The following is a 7,260-nucleotide window of genomic DNA, read 5'->3' as shown; positions in this document are numbered from 1 at the left end:
AGACAGAGATGGCGGGAAATGCGGTGTGCAACCCAAGGTCAGCTACTCAAACACAGAAAAGGACAGACTCTTGAGAGCCAACTGATGTTTGTAGTCTTGTTTATATAATTGACCGATGTTAGTTTCTGAGATTCTTTTCTTGCAGACCCAGTAGAGCTGTCTGAGGAAGAAACAAAAACAAAATCTGTGGAAATACAAAATCATGTATGACTTGAGCTTATTTCCTGGACCATAAGAACTTAAATATCGAAACTTTAGTCTGGCTGAGTTATCACGATAGTGACTGTTAACAGATCATTATTTAAAACTGCTTATCTTCACAACTGTTTATAAGTAATCATTGAACACAGCTCATTTCTCTCTTTGGAAAGTCCATCTGCCATTCTGCATGTTTCTGGTGGATTAGTGAGCTATGGTATTGAGAAGGCTGTGTTCCCACATTTGTTCTCAGGGAAAGACACAGTGAGATCACATCAGGCTTGTGGACATTCGCTGGTGAGTAATATCTGTAAAAAGAGAAGTAGAAGAAGGGTCGGCAGGAGCCATGAGAATACCAGTCCCTAAAATCTAGCTGCCGGGCTACAGAGATGGCTCGGTAGTTAAGAGTACTGAGTCCCAGCACCCACATGCAGCCATGGCTGCTGTCTACAATGTCACAACCGTCTACCCCTCTAGCTCCAGGGATCCGACGTCCTCTTCTGTTCTCCTTGGGCACTAGGCACCCAAGAGGTGCGTGGTCATACATGCAAGCAAAACACACATTCACATAAAATAAAAAGAAATAATTTTTAAAACACAACAACAACAAAAATTGGCTGTTAACCACAGCCGTCACAGATGTCCCACAGCTCATTTCCTGAAGAGAGGCCTTGCAGGGCCATCAACATTATATGACCAAGGTCTACAGAGGTCTCCCAAGCCTGACTGAGGCTGACTCAAGCATGTGACCTGAATCAAGCCAAAGCGAATGATTTCTGAACGTTAAGGAGTTTAAAGGAAAAACCCTTTTCTATGGTATTTTTTTTTTACCTGGAGTGAGAACCTGGTGTGGCTGGGGTGTCCTCTACGCAGGCCTCTTGAATGAAGTCTTGACTGTAGAGCGTGCCTACAGCAGACAGGTGACAAGTGAGAGTGAGGAGACCCTGGTGGGGACAGTGAGACTCAGTGGGATTGCCACTGAATTACTCCAGCCTCGGTTCTCTCAGGCCACTCTCCTGAGCTGAATTCTGTGAGCGACTTGAGAATCCACACAACTGGCTAAGCCAACAGCTACTCACCCCAAAAAACTCTGTACCCTTTGTTTAGAGAAGCATAAATCAAATGTAATTCCTGTCACTTGTGGTTTAAACTCTTGAGCAACAGTGTACTTACAATTATACTGTCCTGGCAGCAGAAATCTACTCTTTAAGAGAAGAAAGACTGGTTTGTTTTTTTTTATCTGATTTTGAACTTTCAAGTAAACGATGGAGAACCACTGCTTGTCTTGTCCTGCCTACAAGATCACTGTGACCAAAGAACGCATTGGGGGCCGGTGTGCTACTGAGGATCTAACTGAAGGCCTTGTTCTCACTGGGCAAGAATTCCACCCACAAGGCACATTTCTGGCCCCTTCAATATTTCTTTCTTTATTTCTTTTTTCGATTTTAAATTTTTTTATGTGTGTGAATATTTTGCTCACATGTACATCTGTGTCCATGTACATGCCTGGTGCCTTCAGAAGCCAAAAGAGACTGTCAAACCCCCTGGAAATGGTGCTATGGATGGTTGTGAACCACCATGGGGATGCTGGGAATTGAGCCCATGTCTTTGCAAGAAGAACAAGTGCTCTTAATTGCTGAACCATCTCTCTAGACCCCTTGCTCCCTTCAATATTTCTTCAAGCTTGAATCAGCTGTAGATGTAACAGAAAAGTTGCAAAGTTGGGGATAAAGTTTCTGGGTGTCCTTCAATAAGTCTCCCCTGAAGTTAACCTCACATGTGACTGTATCGATGGTTAAAAACAGAAGTACGTAATAAGGGAGGTATCATGTATCAATCAGGAAAAATAAACTTTTTATTTTTATGCAGTGTTGATGTAACTGGAATGCCCTGAGATTGTCTCTCTTCTTCTTACTACACACACACACACAAAAATTCTAAGCCATGACTTTAATCTCAGCATGAGGGAGCATAGGCAGGTGGATCTCTGTGAGTTCGAGGCCAGCCTGCTTTACACCATGAGTTCCAGGACAGACAGAGCTGTTATACACAGAAACCCTATCTCAAGAAAAAAAAAAACAAACCCACAATATATATGAGAGATGGTTCAGCAGTTAAGAGCACTGGCTGCTCTTCCAGAGTACCAGGGTTCAGTTCCCAGCAACCACATGACAGCTCACAACTGTAATCTAGCTCCAAGTGATCTGACACCCTCACACAGACATACATGCAGGCAAAACACCAATTCACATAAAATAAAAATAAATAAATCATTTATGCACGCGCGCACACACACACACACACACACACACACACACACACTTCAACGTGACACCCAGCTCAACTGTCTACAACTCAAGTGATGACGTAACACCTGCCCACACCTGAGACAGCCAATGCCAGGTGTGCCCCACGTGCCAGTCCACTGAAGGAGGAAGTCGACGGGCCAGGAGGTCAAGGTCATCCTTAGCTACAGAGAGCCCGAGGCCAGCCTGAGCTACTGAGACTTTGTCTAAAAACTAGTCAAGTAATAGATAAATGAAGTAAGCCAATGAGAACGTTTACTCTGGCTCAGTGCCAGCCTGAGTGGTTGGTCCTGATGCTCTTGAGTCTGTGGTGCAGCACACCATCATAGCTCACCTCAGGGCTCAGAGAAAGAAAGAAGAAGAGGGCAGGGCCCCCATCCCCTTCCAGGGCACAATGGTCACATATGACTTCCCAGTGGTACCCAGCCAGGGACCAAGATGAATCAGATGGGCCTTTGGAAGACAGTTAAGATCAAACTACTCCAGATTCAAGTTCGTTGTAGCAGTTTAATTCGGTTTTCCCCCTCATTTATCAAAAACTTGAATCACAGGAAATTCCTGTTACTTTCAGTTATGGAGACTCCGTCTGTGTGGTCGTCCAGCTCTCTCATGACCGTTGCTTGTTTATATTTAAATTCTATTTGGAATTTGTTCTTTTGTTTTGGTTTTTGAGACAGGGTTTCTCTGTGTAGCCCTAGATGTCCTGAAACTCACTCTGTAGACCAGGCTGGCCTCGAACTCACAAAGATCTGCCTGCCTCTGCCTCCGAGTACTGGGATTAAAGGCGTGCGCCACCACTGCCCGGCCATCTCATGTATTTTTAAACATCATCTCTACTATACATCTCATGCTAGCCTTTCTTTGTCTCAGCCTCTTAAATGCTGGCCTAACAGTTGTGCATCAACACACCCAGCTGAATTTTATCTTTAAAATACGTTATTTGTTTGCTTACTCCTATTCCTCAAAAAAGCCCCATAGTGATGAGTACCCCTGGTACCGAGCAGTGGTCTCTAAATGACGTCTCACACTAACAGAAACCTGGAGTCCTTCAGGAAATGATGAATTCCAGAAAAGAGCCTGAAGTATGTAAAAGCCCTGGGGACGGGAGGGCTCAGCTGCTAAAGGCAGTTGACCCCAAAGCTGAGTTCACTCCCGACGATGCTCACATTGTGCAAGGAGAGAACTGACTTCCACAAGCTGTCCTCTGACCTCCACACCTGTGCCACTGCATGTATATATGAGTGTCACACACACACACACACACACACACACACACACACACACACACAATGAACGAATGAACGAGTGTGAAAAATATGGGAAACGCAAGAAAGCAAGTAAGATGTCAAACGCACACAATTGTAGCACCAATAACAACAAGAGAAATGGGAAGGAAGCCTTCCCTCCTGACTTTGTGATGATGTCTACTAAACAGACCAGAAACAAACAAAACACATCAACTGGAGAGCAAGCCCTTTCCCAAACCCACCAGACTAAGTCACAGTTAGGTGGGGAGCTGCTTCCGGTGGGGTTGTGGTAGCTCTGTGTGAGCTGAAACGTGAACTTGAGTGAGAACTTGAGTGAGGCCTGAGTGAGAACACGAGGAGAGGCAAGGATGAGTAAGCTTTTGTCTCGACATCAGAAACCTGCCGAAGTGAGGAGCAAGAGGGGCAGAATTTGAATTGTGTTCCAAGTGCCAGGCAAGGCAGCTGGAGTGGTTTGCCAGGAAATAACAGAATTTGATTTGCATTTTAAAGAGGAGGTTCTGGCTGCTGAGAAGAAGGGGTGACTTAATAAAAACAACGTGAAGGCAAATAAGGAGATGTGTGTAGCAGTCCGCAGAATAACAGCATAGCGGTGCAGTGGAGGAAAGCGGGTGGGCTGGGCCACACATCCGAGAGAAAACCGTAAGGGACGATCTAGGCTTTCTCCCAAAGCAATGAGTAGATTGGGGGTTATTTGCTGCCAGGCAGAAGGTGAGGAAGGATCCATGAGAGAGGAAGCAAATCCAAGATCGGAACAGGAACACACAGGGGAGCCTTGGTGAGCTGATTTGAATATTTACCTATTGAAAGGTATGTAAAGTAGAAAGGTTTCAAATATCTCACCATCCTTGGCAGTCAAGGTTTTGCGGGTCATCACTGCGGCCACCTTGCCTTCTGTTGATCTATATCCCTGCGGCCACCTTGCCTTCTGTTGATCTATATCCCTTTCTTCTCAGCTGCTTGTATTCACAGCTTGGCATCATCTTCAGTCAAATCCGAGCTCCCGAGGGTAACCTCAGGTGAAAAATTCTCCTGCTTCCCAACCTTAGGTAAACAAAATAACCAAAAATGGTTATTTCCCATTGCACTGCACTCTGTCTCCATTTCCCAGTGGTCAGTAACTCATGATCTTGTGCCGTTCTCCAGTCGCTCCTGTATCCCTCGAGAGGGTGGACTCGATGGTCCAGCACTTTCGTGCCCCACTCTGGGTAGCGTGAAGCTATGTAACAGTTGGAGCTTGGCACGGTCGGCCTTTTCTTGGGGACTCAGTCATTCAGGGTCAGGACCACAAAGAGGCAAAGAAGGTACATATAGCCACAACATGTAGCGTGTTTACTCACCATGAAATCGCAGGGTCAAAAAACACGGATATTTTTTATTCTTCTATGTACTAAATAGTCGACAGTGCCTTCCTAAAAGACAGTAGCAACTTACAAAGCTGTCACAAATCAGCCAGTCTATCACGTGATGTTTTGTCAAAATTGGGTATCTACTTTCATGCGTGTGCGTGTGCGTGTGTGTATAATCATTATTGTTTCAGATTATAGTTGAGACTTAAAGCATTCTTAATGACATTGCTTTACACATTTAGCATTAAAAACAGACCAAGCACAGTCAAAATCAGTGTGACATGGGATCTGTAGGACATGCTAAGAACCAACTTAGGCAGGGCATGGTGTGCACACCTTTAATCCCCACACTCAGAAGCAGAGGCGGGTGGATCTCTGAGCTTGAGGCCAAGCTGGTCTACAGAGCGAGATCCAGGACAGTGAGGGCTACACAGAGAAACCCTGTCTCTAAAACAACAACAAAAAAGGACCAACTTGAGGCTTACATTGTGAAATGAAAATTCTACCCACTTCTTTTCTTCCTCCCATCCTTCCTTCCTTCCTTTTCTCCTTCCTTCCTTCCTTCCTTCCTTCCTTCCTTCCTTCCTTCCTTCCCTCCCTCCCTCCTTCCCTCCTCCCTCCCTCCCTCCCTCCCTCCTTCCTTCCTTCTTTTTTTTTTGCTTTTTCTCACAATCTAGTCCGTGCTGGCCTCAAACTCATGATGTTCCTGGCTCAGCCTCCCCGGTGCTGGCATTCCTCACTCAGGACCAAGACCGAGTCAAGGGAAGAGGGTGAGGAGTCCTCCACAGTAGCTGCCAGTGTGACCCAGCTGGTAACGGCGTGACTGCCAATATCCTTAACCATGGCAAACTGTGAGGAGCAGTGATCTCTACATGTCTCCATGTTTTCACCCAAGTTAATCACTGAAGGATTCGCACCTGCAAGAGAAAGGCCCTTCGAGTTCGGGAACAAATGTAAGTATGTGGACAAATGGACAGGGACAGACAGTGTGGCCAGAGCTCTCTGCTAACCAAGGTTCGTGTTGAACTTGCAATTTCCTAGCAAAGGCTGCAATGGAAAAAAATTTTTTCCCATAGGAAAAAAAATTAGACCAGTGACTACTTCATGACAGAGATTAGGGAGATAAAATATAATTCTGAGGCCAGTTTGAGCTTAATCGGCTTACCTGGGATTGTGGAGTATAGCACCCTAATATGAAGAAAAGAGCATAAAACACATTTCCTACATGTAGCAGGTCATTAGAACATGAGAAAAAGACACGTATCCTGACTCTTCATATTGTTACAAGTACAGGATAGAGAAAAAAAATCAAGTAAAAGCTGAAAGAAATTCACTGAAAACAGTTTAAACTACAACTAAAAAAGAAAGTCTGTCAGGTGTGGTGGCACGTTCCCTTTAATCCCAGCACTCAGGAGGCAGAGGCAGGCAGATCTCTGTGAAGTAGTGACCAGCCTGGTCTACAGGGATTTCTAAGCCAGCCTGGTCTACCGAGTGAGTTCCAGGACTGCACAGTGAGACCCGTCTCCAATCAGAAGAAAAAAGTCTATCAAAGAGGATAATAGACTTTTCCTTAGGACTTCTAGAACTGGAAAAGGGCCTATTAGACCTGTACAGAACAAAGAAGTCATTTTTTAAAGGTATTTTACGTGTGTATGGTGTATGTGTGTACATACGTGTGTGGAAGTGCCTAGGTAGGATGTGGAAGCCAGATGTTCACGTCAGATGTCTCACTCAGTCACTTTCCACCTTATTTTCAAGAGACAGGGTGTCCCACGGGATCTGGAGCTCATGATTAGTTAGACTGGCTGCCAGGCCTTGGGAAACCCAGCTCTACCTCTCAGCGCTGACACAGGTGTGCGTCACCACACCCAACTCTTTACGGGAATGCTAGAGATGCGGACTTAGGTCCTCATGCTTGTTCAGTAAACATTTACCCACTCCGTCCCCACCCCACCCCCACTTCCTCACCACCCCACCCCCCACCCCCCATCTCACCCTGCTGAGCTCTAATGTCTTGAAGATGTAAGTCCTGGCTGTTTGGCCACGCAAGACTTTTCTGAGTATATGCCGAGACATGCTCGTCTTTTACTGAGGGATGTAGCTGGTCAGAGACTCAATGGACACACTTCACTCACACCAAAA

General features: G+C 45.6%; 1 long non-coding RNA gene across 1 annotated transcript; it reads right to left on the bottom strand.

The window, feature by feature from the left end:
• Positions 1–311: 311 nt before the first annotated feature.
• LOC119087204 lies at positions 312–1,113 on the bottom strand. The gene is made up of 2 exons (XR_005090645.1): positions 1,030–1,113; positions 312–506 (listed from the first exon to the last, which is right to left on the bottom strand). It is a non-coding gene; the product is annotated as an uncharacterized LOC119087204 (long non-coding RNA).
• Positions 1,114–7,260: the final 6,147 nt, after the last annotated feature.

Source organism: Peromyscus leucopus, unplaced genomic scaffold (assembly GCF_004664715.2).
Source record: "Peromyscus leucopus breed LL Stock unplaced genomic scaffold, UCI_PerLeu_2.1 scaffold_299, whole genome shotgun sequence".
NCBI lineage: Eukaryota > Metazoa > Chordata > Mammalia > Rodentia > Cricetidae > Peromyscus > Peromyscus leucopus.
This window is presented reverse-complemented; position numbering and strand designations above follow the sequence as displayed.